Source organism: Caretta caretta, chromosome 3 (assembly GCF_965140235.1).
Source record: "Caretta caretta isolate rCarCar2 chromosome 3, rCarCar1.hap1, whole genome shotgun sequence".
In the NCBI taxonomy this organism is placed as follows: Eukaryota; Metazoa; Chordata; order Testudines; family Cheloniidae; genus Caretta; species Caretta caretta.
Genome location: NC_134208.1, coordinates 19,483,725 through 19,494,948, shown reverse-complemented (window position 1 = coordinate 19,494,948; position 11,224 = coordinate 19,483,725). Strand labels below are relative to the sequence as shown.

The window sequence follows — 11,224 nt, the reverse complement described above, 5'->3', positions numbered from 1 at the left end:
CACGTGGTTATTTGTGTACGGTCTAAGCAGGGAGAGTCTGGGTTTATTCTCAGGGATACTCATGGGCAGGTGATTTAGCGTGGCAGCCAACAACCATGTGCTGTGTGTGTGCATGGGCACAGGCGCAATGGATGGCCGTGGGAAACATGCAGGAGCCCCGGCGCCGCGGGCAGACAGACCTCCTCTATCTCGCTGTTCCTTTACCAGCCGCCCGGTGGTCTCACATGTGTGTGTCTAACTTCCCCGGCGAGTGCTGCCACGGATCGCTCGGCTCGGGCTCCTCCCTCGCACCCCCGGGAGTGAATGCGCCTCCCCGCCTCGCGGCTCCGCGGCCGCCGGCCCATCCCCGCGGTCCCTGGGGCCGCAGCCCAGCCGGATCCCGGGGCCCCAGGCAGAGCCGCGCACGCCGCAGCCCGGCGGCTCTGCCGCGCCGAGTGCCCGCTGCAAACCCCTCCTGCGGGGGGCGGCTGACACACCGGTGGGGAGCTCGGCTCCGAGGAGTCCCCGCCTCCCCCCCTTAGCCCTCCCTCCTGCTGCTGTGATTGGTTTCGCCCGCCCCTTGCCTGGGCTCGGAGGCCGCCTCCCTCCCCATCTAAAGCGGACAGTCTGTGAACAGGAGGGAGCCAGAAGGGAGCATGGTACCGACTCCGCACCAGCCTCCTCCTCCGCTCTGCGCACACCGCCCCGCCGAGCCCCCTGCTGCCTGCGCCGCCGCCGCCGCCGCCTCCTCGTCGCCCAGGCTCCGGAGCCAGCTGAGCCGCTGGGCAGCAGCTGAGAGGCAGCCCCAGAGGTGCGGGGCTTCGCATTAGTGGGGAGGCTGCAATGCATAAGCCGCCGCCTCCTCTTCCTCCTGCCGCCGCCGCTGTCTGTGTGCATCCTCCCCCAGCCTGAAGAAGCCACCGTGCAGCCGCTTCGCCTGCCAAGGACACGAGCCCGCGTTTGCCCCCCCGGTGCGCACCGCCCAGCGGGGAGAGGTAGGAGCCGGGCAGATTCCAGGGCAAAGCGGGGATGGCTAGAGGGGGCTGCGCAGCCCTGCCCGGGAGGATGGAGGGGCTTGGCGCCCAGGTGACAGTCCTTGTGTGTATGTGTGTGTGCGCGCCTCGGTGTTGTGTGCCCCTTAATAGTGTTGTTGTTGTTGTAAAGCTTGGGGTTTGTCCGCAGCAGCAGCCTCCCGTGTATTGAACGCCTGGCTAATGAATCCCCTGCGCCTGCGCTTGCTCTCTGCATTAAAAACTTCCTGCCTGTGTGTTTGTGTGGCAGCGAAGAGAGGCGGGTGCCATGGGGTAGCCGAGCTTTGGGGAGGGGTGTGTGTATTCCCCTCCCCCCCATACCTATACCAACTCCACTATAGCCACACAACAAAGTGAGCCCCCCCCCCTCCACACACACACACAGCCCAACCCACAACTTCCCACACTTGGTGTAGCCGCGGGCACCTGACACATCCAGGCGAGGGGCTGCTGCTGACAATATTTTGAACGAGGGTGGTGGTTATTTTTTAAGAGGCATCTGTTGTAACTGCCTCCTTGAAACGCACACCCACAGCAAAACCATCGACCCCAGAGGCAGAGGCTAGCTTTAAAACTGCCTGAGAATTAATACAAAAAACGGGGGAGTCTTTCTGCCCCAAATGAGAGCCGCCAGGTCTGTTTGCCCCTATTTATGTGTGTTGCCTTGAGGGTATTTTTTAAAAGCATGATATGAATATGTTGATATCTAAGTAACTTCGAGACAAAGCATTGTTTTTTCTTTAAAAGTGAAATCAATAAATCACTTCTAAATCTGTTTCCCACTCATTGTGTAGTCCCAGATGAAATTTATTACTTGTTTTTTATTTATCCTTGTGCTGTTTTTTTGTAGGTGTTCTATGCATCATCCCTTGGGTACCTTTTTTTTTAATCTGTGGTCTTGTTAAGGTTGAGAATGGAGTAGGACTACTTTTTTTGTTGTTGACATTGAGTGGCTGTGACTGTCTTTGTCATACTATAATGCAGGTCTGTGGACATCATGATTTTTGGTTCAGGTCCCCAGATAAAGAGGGGAAAAAAACCTTCTCCGGGGCTTTGCAGAGGAGTTATTAATACTCTCCATAAATTCTGCATGCTTATGATCTGTCTTTTTTTTTTCACGTAATCTTGTTTATTAAATAGTGAGTTCCTAGATTTTTTGAGACATGGTATGATCATTCTTTTACCAAAAAATGCTGAAGCCTTGCTTATGTAAAATTTGATTTTTTTTTTTTTTTGAAACTGAAAACTGTTTAGAAAAATAGTATTCTGGCAACTAGATTAAGGGAGGAACAATCCAAATTTTTCATCAGGGAAGGAAAACTAAGATGTGTAAATGCTTGCTGTAGGCATTTTATTTATGTTTCTGTGGTTCATGTATATGAAACTGCTAAACTGAGAAACTGTTTTTCTTTGTTGGGTATATCTTTTTAAAGTGTGTGTGTGTGTGTTTAAAAATGGTTTAAACATGCTTAGCAGGCTATCTTTTGAGGTCAGTTTTCAGCTACTTAAAAACCCAGCTACTGTAGCTTTAAGGTGACTGCAGATAACAGTATTACTGTCTCTTATAATTAGCAATCTGCTGAAACTTTAAATCCCCCTTGATAGATGTTATGATCGGTGTGAGAGAAGGCAGCAGTTTTGCAGCCAGTTTTCTTCCCCCCCCTTAAATAAAGCAACAGTGTGTCTCTTTATTGTGTTCTAGATTAAATTGACTATGACACTTTTCTTTAGAAAAGTAAACTACAGACATATTTTATACTAACGTTCAACTCCTTCAAACTTTAGTTATGCTCAGTAGAAGTCTTACTATTACCTGAATAACTAATGTATGTTTTCTGTTCTTATAACATGTCCTCACGGTAGCTATTTATGGAAGTCTTTTCCAATGTATGATCAAACAAGGCAGACATGAAAGTAATTTGGCATACTGACCTACCTAGATCAACACTTAGCAAGTATATGTAAATTACAATTTTCATTACTTCTTCCTATGTAGTTATGTCTCATGAGACCAGTTCTGACATTTTAACAAGAACTCATACCCTAAATTTGTAGGTTGCCTGTGTTATTCAAGATACTTGCTATTTTGAGAATGTGTAAATATTATTATAATTTATTTTAAAGCCAGTTATGTCCAGTGGTCATTTTACAGGTAATGGTCATTAAAGTTTCATTTTGACCTGTTGTAGTTCATGTTCTACAGAACTCTAAATAAAATAGTTAAAAATTTCATGATATAAAAGTTGCATTGGATTCAAGCCCACTTGGAAGAACTACTGTGTATCTGAAAATTCAAAAACTCCCAAGTTTTCAGTGCATATCTGCCATCCTTTGTAGCTTATGAAATGTGAGTACTTTCCCTTGACAACAAAACCCATGAACAAATGTTCAGCATGAATTATACTGCTTAAATAAAATAATCTATGGTTGTCGTGGTTACAAACAGAGTAAGGGTTACTAGTTTTCATCTGCATGCAGTGGGGTGGGGGTAGAAATTTACATTCCTCATGAGAGTTGGTCATACTTCAAGTACCCAATATGTGAGAGAACCTAATTCACTGTTCTGCTTTTGTAAAAGACTTGCTGGACCAAAAAGTGGTAGAATGTAGGAGAAAACCTTTTCTTTTTCTATCACTAGACTCAATTCTATCCCTATTTCTACGTGCAGAGTAGTATTCAGTAAAATTGCTGCTCTTACTTTCCAAACAACATTAAAAAGCATATTGCATGTAGAGTGACTGGAACTTCTAATGATTAAAGGAATGCAGCACATGCTCCAGTAATACACAGTTCTAGAATTTAGATTTGTGTATTTATGATCTGGCATCACCACTACCAGCACTTTAATGTCCACTTACAGTGAGGAACTCATTGTCCGCTGGAGTCTTTTATTCATTCATGACTTCTTTGCTAATCCTGACAATTTTTTTTTTTTTTTTGTGCTCACTTGTACTGGGCCCAATTCTCCTCTCTTATGTAGGTATTAATCCATTGACTTTGCTAAAGTAATTCCACCTGTATACTGTTTGAGAACAGAATCAGGCTCTTGATATTTTGGCACCTAACTGTTGGCATCAGTCCCAGTGCTGCTTCTCTCATCTATTGTTTGCTCATCTGAAATTAAATTTTTGTCCATTACTACTTGTTTTTCCTGACCTTTTAATTTAGTTCCTAAAACTGGTGTACCTGATGTTTCATCAAGCATACCAGAAATGAAGAGCTCCCTTTCTCTCTCCCATCTGACTCTAATAGAAGTTACATGTTATATGTTAGGAAAGCATATCCTTGGATGTGTAAACAGATTAGTCCCATTTCTTCCTTGCTTCTCCCCCGGCAAGGTACGACTGCATTGTACTATTAGCGTTTCTTTTTCCTTTACTAATTTTATTAAAGAAACTGAATTGTTAACAATGTGACCAGTAAAAAGACGTTGTTGGATGTACAATGTAATACAGACTAGCTGAGTAATATAGGTCACGGATTAAGGAAAATAAGCATGCTATTCTAAAAATTCTATGAATGACTTGTCTGGTGACAACACACTGTTCCACTTGGATTTATTGCAAAATGATGCCTTTGGAGTCTTCAGAACCCTATCATCCATAAACTCTGTACACCCGGTAAAGATCTAATCTTGCAGTTACTCTGGTGTGTAGTCCAATCAAGTCAGTGGGGCTACACGCAAAATGACCTCTTTCCCATAGTGCAAAGACTAATAATCTGTCTAGTTTGGTATAATTTCTCCAATATAGAGGAGCAAATTCTTTTTGCTGATGATGAGTTTTTGCCAAGAAGCATGAGAATTTGATAACCATTAGCTGTGGTACTATAACAATAGATTCTATGATTATTCATGTGTCTGATATTTTTATGTATCGGGGGTAGCTGTGTTAGTCTGTATCCACAAAAACAACAAGGAGTCTGGTGGTACCTTAAAGACTAACAGATTTATTTGGGCATAAGCTTTCGTGGGTAAAAAAATACTTCTTCAGATGCATGGAGTGAAACTCTCTGCCCAAATAATACTCTGCAGCAATGAATTCCACATTCATATATATCCTAAACCCCCATAAACAAATGAGTGGATTGATATTACACATTATTCTTTAAATAAAGGGTAGTCAAAATGTTGGGGTCCATTCAAATGCGCCTGGCAGTTTGGATTTTGTCTGCCTATTGGCTACCCCTGCTTTAAATAAACATATGGCTAGTTCAAATGGTCATATAATCCTTGTGCAATTCTCTTGGCTGTTTTCATGAAACCTTCTTAAAAGACAAAGGACCAGCTTCACTAGCTCAGTTAGCTAACTGTGTTAGAAGTATCATGAATTTAGAGCCATTAATTACTGAAGTAAGGGATGGTATTGCAAATATCCTCCTAGAAATATCTTATCAACAGCATCTTTAACTGCAGGAATATATGAAACGTAAATGGCTTTGATATGCCTCTATCATCTTTACATTTCTTCTGTTTCCAGTGGTACAAAGGCTTCTTTCTGAGCTATTAAAAATCTAATATGGGAGCACTGTGTCATTGGATTCATAAAAAAACAGCATGCTTCACAAATCTTGGGTACATGCTGTTGTTTAATTGTAGGTTATGGTTTGTTATTTTTAACTACAGTTTCATCAGAAGTTTGAAAACTGTTCATATTAATCTGTATGAAGAAAGTTTTCTTTGCACTGTCATTTGTGCGTGGTCTTGGTCATAATTTAGTTTCAAGTCACACTTTTCCATAAATATTTTTTAAGCTTTTTTAGCTTGGAATTTGATATTTAGAATAGCTGGAATAACAGCTTTCTTAGAACATTTTTCCTAATCACTATGTTCTGTTTTCTTTTTGTTGGGACACTAGGTCTAGATTTTAAAGTGATAAATTTGGCTAGTTACCATAACTGGCTTTAACTTTGAAATGTCAGACTTCTTCCTGACACCATTACAAATTTGAGGCAACCTGCAACCTTTACGTGCACTGACTGACTTGCACAACAGTTTCCTCTGTAATCTATAGGGGCTATAGAGAAGACTAATCCCTTAAAGCTTGGGTCCTCTATGGTAAATGCATCACTCCTTTTTACAGTAATGCCATATGTTAAAAATGAATGCTGACTCAGTCTGCAGTAAACCATTTTTATAACAGGTGATTATAAAATGAAAGAGCTATTACCAGTGCCTTTTCATTAGGGATATTCATGTGCATTTTTGTGTTTATTTGTATAGATCATGATTCTTTTCCCTGAAAAACTAGACCAGAAGAGTTTGCATAAATGTGGGTGAAAAGTGCACCTTTGGGTCCAAGAATGTTACTCTAAGGGTATTGTTTCGAAACTGAGACAATGTAGACAAATGCAAGGAAATCTTCCACTGTATTGTAACAAATGAATCTTATCAATCAACTGAAAACTGTCAAATGTGTGCATGTTGCAGGAATCTGCATTGTAAAGTGCATATATAGTGTGGAAACTCTGTAAAGATTCCCTCAAATTCACACACAAATAATTCAGATTATACTGTTCTTATACAGTAGGTCTCATAAATTCAATATCTGCCTAATATGTCGAGCTGGACTTTAATCATACATCTATTGATATTTTTGAACATTGAGAGAGACTCATTATCTCTGTTCATCTCTAAAAAGCATGATTTGCATCACAATGCAGACAGTAAAAACCCAGGACTTAAAGTGTAATTTAAAAGCTTTTGCTTCAGACACTTCTTAAGATCTGTGTTGATGAGTAATTAATATTTAAATCAAATAATACCGTTCTGAGAGATGCTTTGTCAGACCTTGTTATAAGACTCTGATTTTGTTTTTGGTCTGTGAACACTACTAGTGGATATGCAGATCACAGTGTGCTGAACTACTCAAAGAAAAGTTTCCTTTCAGTATGATATTCAAACACACTAGCTTCTGTAATGAAGAAGAATACACAGAACTCAAATACCTTTGTTTTCCATTTTGAACACCAGTCGGATAAACTACAAATAAAAAACAAACAAGGGAATGATGGGGAAAGGTTCATTGAACCCACAAAATCAAGTAAGGTATGGTCAAGTAACTCGATGAAATGTTGACACGTTGAAACAAACACAGCTGTGCTCACTGAAATATAGGTGAAAATATTTGATATGAAAATTGGAACATAAAGTCTTTTTTTAAAGAAAATGATTTGTGTACCACACACAACTACTAACCGTATTTCTCAGCTAGTATATTCCTACACATGTCAAGTAATGAGAAATGCTAAGTTGGAAGGTTTCAAATTAAAACAGTTCTTGTTTTGTTGGTTTTTTTGGTTTTGTTTAGTACAAAAAAAACTACTTGTGACACTTCAGAAAATGCTTCAAAAATAACTTGCAAGCTAAACAGGATTCTGTCAAACTTCTTGCTCCCCTTCTATGGGTTGAAAAGCAGTGCAGAAAATGTCACCTCAAAAAAGTAACTTTATCTTTTCCCCGCTCTGGAGAGTCAGGAGGCCCTGCAACCAGAATGAAAGCACCCCCTGTACCACACTCAGTATAGATAAACAGGACTATCCTGGGTCGTGCCTGCTCAGTGGCTAAAATACTGGGGCTGGGAAAAGTGACAACAAAGGAGGGATTTTTATTTATTTTTGTGGCTTTGTGTGCGTAGTGACTTTGTTTGTTTTGCCCTGCCCCCCATTATGTCTCCTGGGTGTGTCCGGTTTTTGTTTAAGAAGATAAAAGTGAAAGCAGTAAGGGCCTCATGTGGAGGGATGTTGTAAATGTTGAAGTGGTGGGATTGAACAAATTTACCTCCTTTAAAAATAAGGTACTAGATAGTCCTGTGGTATGTCAGAGTTGCCAAAAGGTAAAGGTAGGTGGGTGTGACTAGTGTAAGAAAGTGAAACTCTAGAGTAAAAGTTTCCTTTTTAATGCTGTAATGCTTAAAGGTGATCTCAGCGGGACCTGAGGGTTCTATAAATGACAGTCACGTCTGTAGTAAGCCATTTCTCTTCTCTCTTTGCCATCAAAGCTGCTGATGGGGACAGATAAAGAGGGAAGGAAGGTGGCAGCCATAATGATGCCTGTTTAGTGCCCTGTGTCCATTGCTGATTCATTCCTCCCCTCATTTTTCCCCATGCTGACCCCTGCTAGCAGCGAGCATTGTGCAAGTGCTCATGAGGTTGACTCCCATCCCAGGAAAGGAGTTTGAGGCTTATTGAACTCTGCCAGTTGCAGGTATGCTTAGACAAAGGTGGTGTGTTGCTTTTAAGTCTTAGACTCTCATTGGAGTAGGCAGGCACAAACCCCTCCAAGGCTCTTGCTGAGTGATGTCTTACTCACCAAGTACTGTACTAGACTAGGTTTAGCATATTTTCCCTTTTTAACTCTAACTGAGGTTATTTTGGCATTTAAAGAACCTTCCCCCTGTCTATTCCCTCTCCCCTCACCCCCCTGCCCACGCACCCCGTTTCACACACAACTTGACCTCTTGCATCTGAAAAGCTCAAATACTAACACAGGCATTCTGTACTCTGTCCTCCTGGGAGCAGAGGAGTACCAGACATAGTCAGCATATTGTGTGTTGAGGGATTATGAGAAACACTGTACTTGCCTCTTGAGGAGACGGGAGTAGAGAGTGTGTGGCTAGTGTTTCCAGTGCACTCTGACAGACTTGCTAACACAATGAAAGGCACAGTGTTAACCATACTGCACTGCCCTCATTCTTTTTTTCAGACCCTATTTTTAGCTATTAATAGAAGAAAAGTGTATGGAAAATCCACTGCTAAATTAGTCTCTCTCTTGCTCTCCTTTTTAAAATTGTTTTTCTCTTTCTCTCTTATTTCAGATTTTCAAACATCAGGCATGCTGATCAATTCCATTAGAAGTGAATTAATTTGGGAGAAACTTGCATGTATTCACATGTGGTATTGCTTCTTTTTTCTGTATTCTCTGTTTTAAAAACAATTTAGCCAGGCATGCCAATTAATCTTCTATTAGCGGCCACTGTCTATCTTAATTCTTTCTATCAATATATGTTGCTTGTACAATATTTTGCAATAGCCTGCTTGTAGGTAGGAATGGTAGGTCAGTAATATTAATATGTACTTTGTTTCTGTTTTTAATATTTAGGCATTATAGAATTAGATTAGGGGTCAAATGCTGCTCTTAGTTATTCATGCAATTCCTCACACAAATCAATGAATGGGTGTAAGGATGTAAGAGTAGAATTTGTCCCTTGTAATCAAATTCTGGTTTCGTAGACACTAATGTCAATCTAGATTTTTCTCTCTATATATATACCCAGAATTGTTAACCCCAAGTGTTTAAAAAAAATCATGAGATTATTCAATATAATACATTTTGGGATTATTTTTAGTTTTGTTTTTTTTGAGTCTTTAGGTTCACTTTTTTCCAGCTGTATTTTCTACAGCCATGAGGGCTACAAACTCACTTCTTAAATGTAAGATATGTCTTTTGTAATCTCATGTTTCTGAGAGCTCTGGCTTCAAGGGAAAACATCAAATATTGAGAGAGCTGGAAAAACTGTATACCGAGTAGAATTTGGCTCTAGCTGAAGCTTCTGGACGCTCCTCGGTTTATTTCGTTTTGCGAATTTGTAGACATGCAACTGAACGGAGGGCCAAATTCGGAGCTAACTTGCACCTGGGCAAGCCTGATGACCATGGAGTTAACATGCTTTAATGCATGTTTGGTATCGCATGATACACTTGAATCATAAAGAGCAAACCTCCTTGTATCATCAGGCACAAAAGTGAATCCTCCTGAAGCTGGTACAACTATTTAACTAAATTCCATCCTCTTTGCTGGAGTGAAGAGATAGCGAGAGAGATTTGTTAAAGACTGGCTATATTTGCTGATCTCCTGATAGATGGGATAAAGCAAGTCACTTAAAGCATTGGTTTGGGGCTTTCTAAAAAATGTTTTTGTCCAGATCAATATTATATAATGGGTGTGACAAAGTTCCTGCTCTACCTTGGTGGGTCTTGCGCTTATTGGCGGATTTGCTCGCCTTGGAGCTTCACGGCAGCCCTCAGCTTGGCCGTTTTTCTGAATTCACAGTCCAGGTCGACTCCTCCTGTGTCTGACCAGGAGTTGGGAGGATTTGGGGGGAACCCAGGCCTGCCCTCTACTCCGGTTTCCAGCCCAGGACCCTGTGGAATGCAGCTGTCTAGAGTGCCTCCTGGAACAGCTGTGCGACAGTTACAACTCCCTGGGCTACTTCCCCATGGCCTCCTCCCAACACCTTCTTTATGCTCACCACAGGACCTTCCTCCTGGTGTCTGATAACGCTTATACACATCAGTCCTCCAACAGTCCACGTTCTCACTCTCAGCTCCTAGTGCCTCTTGCTCCCAGCTCCTCACACGCACACCACAAACTGAAGTGAGCTCCTTTTTAAACCCAGGTGCCCTGATTAGCCTGCCTTAATTGATTCTAGCAGGTTCTTGATTGGCTGCAGGTATTCTAATCAGCCTGTCTTAATTGTCTCCAGAAGGTTCCTGATTGTTCTGGAACCTTCCCTGTTATCTTACCCAGGGAAAAGGGACCTACTTAGTGTGGGGCTAATATATCTGCCTTCTATTATTCTCCTGTAGCCATCTGGCCCGACCCTTTCACATATCCCCCCCCACCCTCTGCTCAACACTACGGGGTTGGGCAACTTGGGATGTCAGGCAGTGTACTCGTGACAAGACATCTGCATTGCCATGGTGGCTTCCAGCCCGGTGTTGTATGGTGAATTGGAAAGGTTGCAGGGACAGGAACCGTCTGGTCACCCTTGCGTTCTTCTCTTTATTTCGCTGCATCCACTGGAGGGGTGCATGGTCGGTCACAAGGATAAACTGTCATCCCAGAAGGTAATAACGTAGTGTTTCCATGGCCCATTTCACAGCTAGGCACTCTCTTTCAACCACTGCATACTTCTGCTCTCTCGGGAGGAGTTTCCTGCTGAGGTAGAGGATTGGGTGTTCTTCATCTCCGACCATCTGCGATAGGACAGCTCCTAATCCTACTTTAGATGCATCTGTTTGTAAAATGAATTCTTTGTTGAAGTCTGGGGCTATAAGCACGGGGATACTGCAGAGGGCTGTCTGTAGATCCATGAATGCTTTCTCTGCGGCATCTGTCCACTTCACCATGTCTGGACCCCGGGCTTTTATCAAGTCTGTCAGGGGACTTGCTCTGTTAGCAAAATGGGGAATAAATCGTCGGTAGTACCCCACCA

General features: G+C 42.2%; 1 protein-coding gene across 10 annotated transcripts in view; it reads left to right on the top strand.

Annotated features, from left to right (window-relative positions):
• The first annotated feature begins 569 nt into the window (after positions 1-569).
• KLHL29 (kelch like family member 29) overlaps positions 570-11,224 on the top strand; it is a 598,483-nt gene continuing 587,828 nt past the window's right edge. For 5 of the 10 annotated variants that reach the window (XM_075126386.1, XM_048845630.2, XM_075126385.1 and 2 more), the window contains exon 1: positions 570-974. The gene's annotated coding sequence lies outside the window, so the exon portion shown is untranslated. Of the gene's footprint in view, positions 975-1,016; positions 1,066-11,224 lie in introns of those variants that run through there. The other 5 variants (XM_048845631.2, XM_048845628.2, XM_048845629.2 and 2 more) reach the window with 3 other exon arrangements.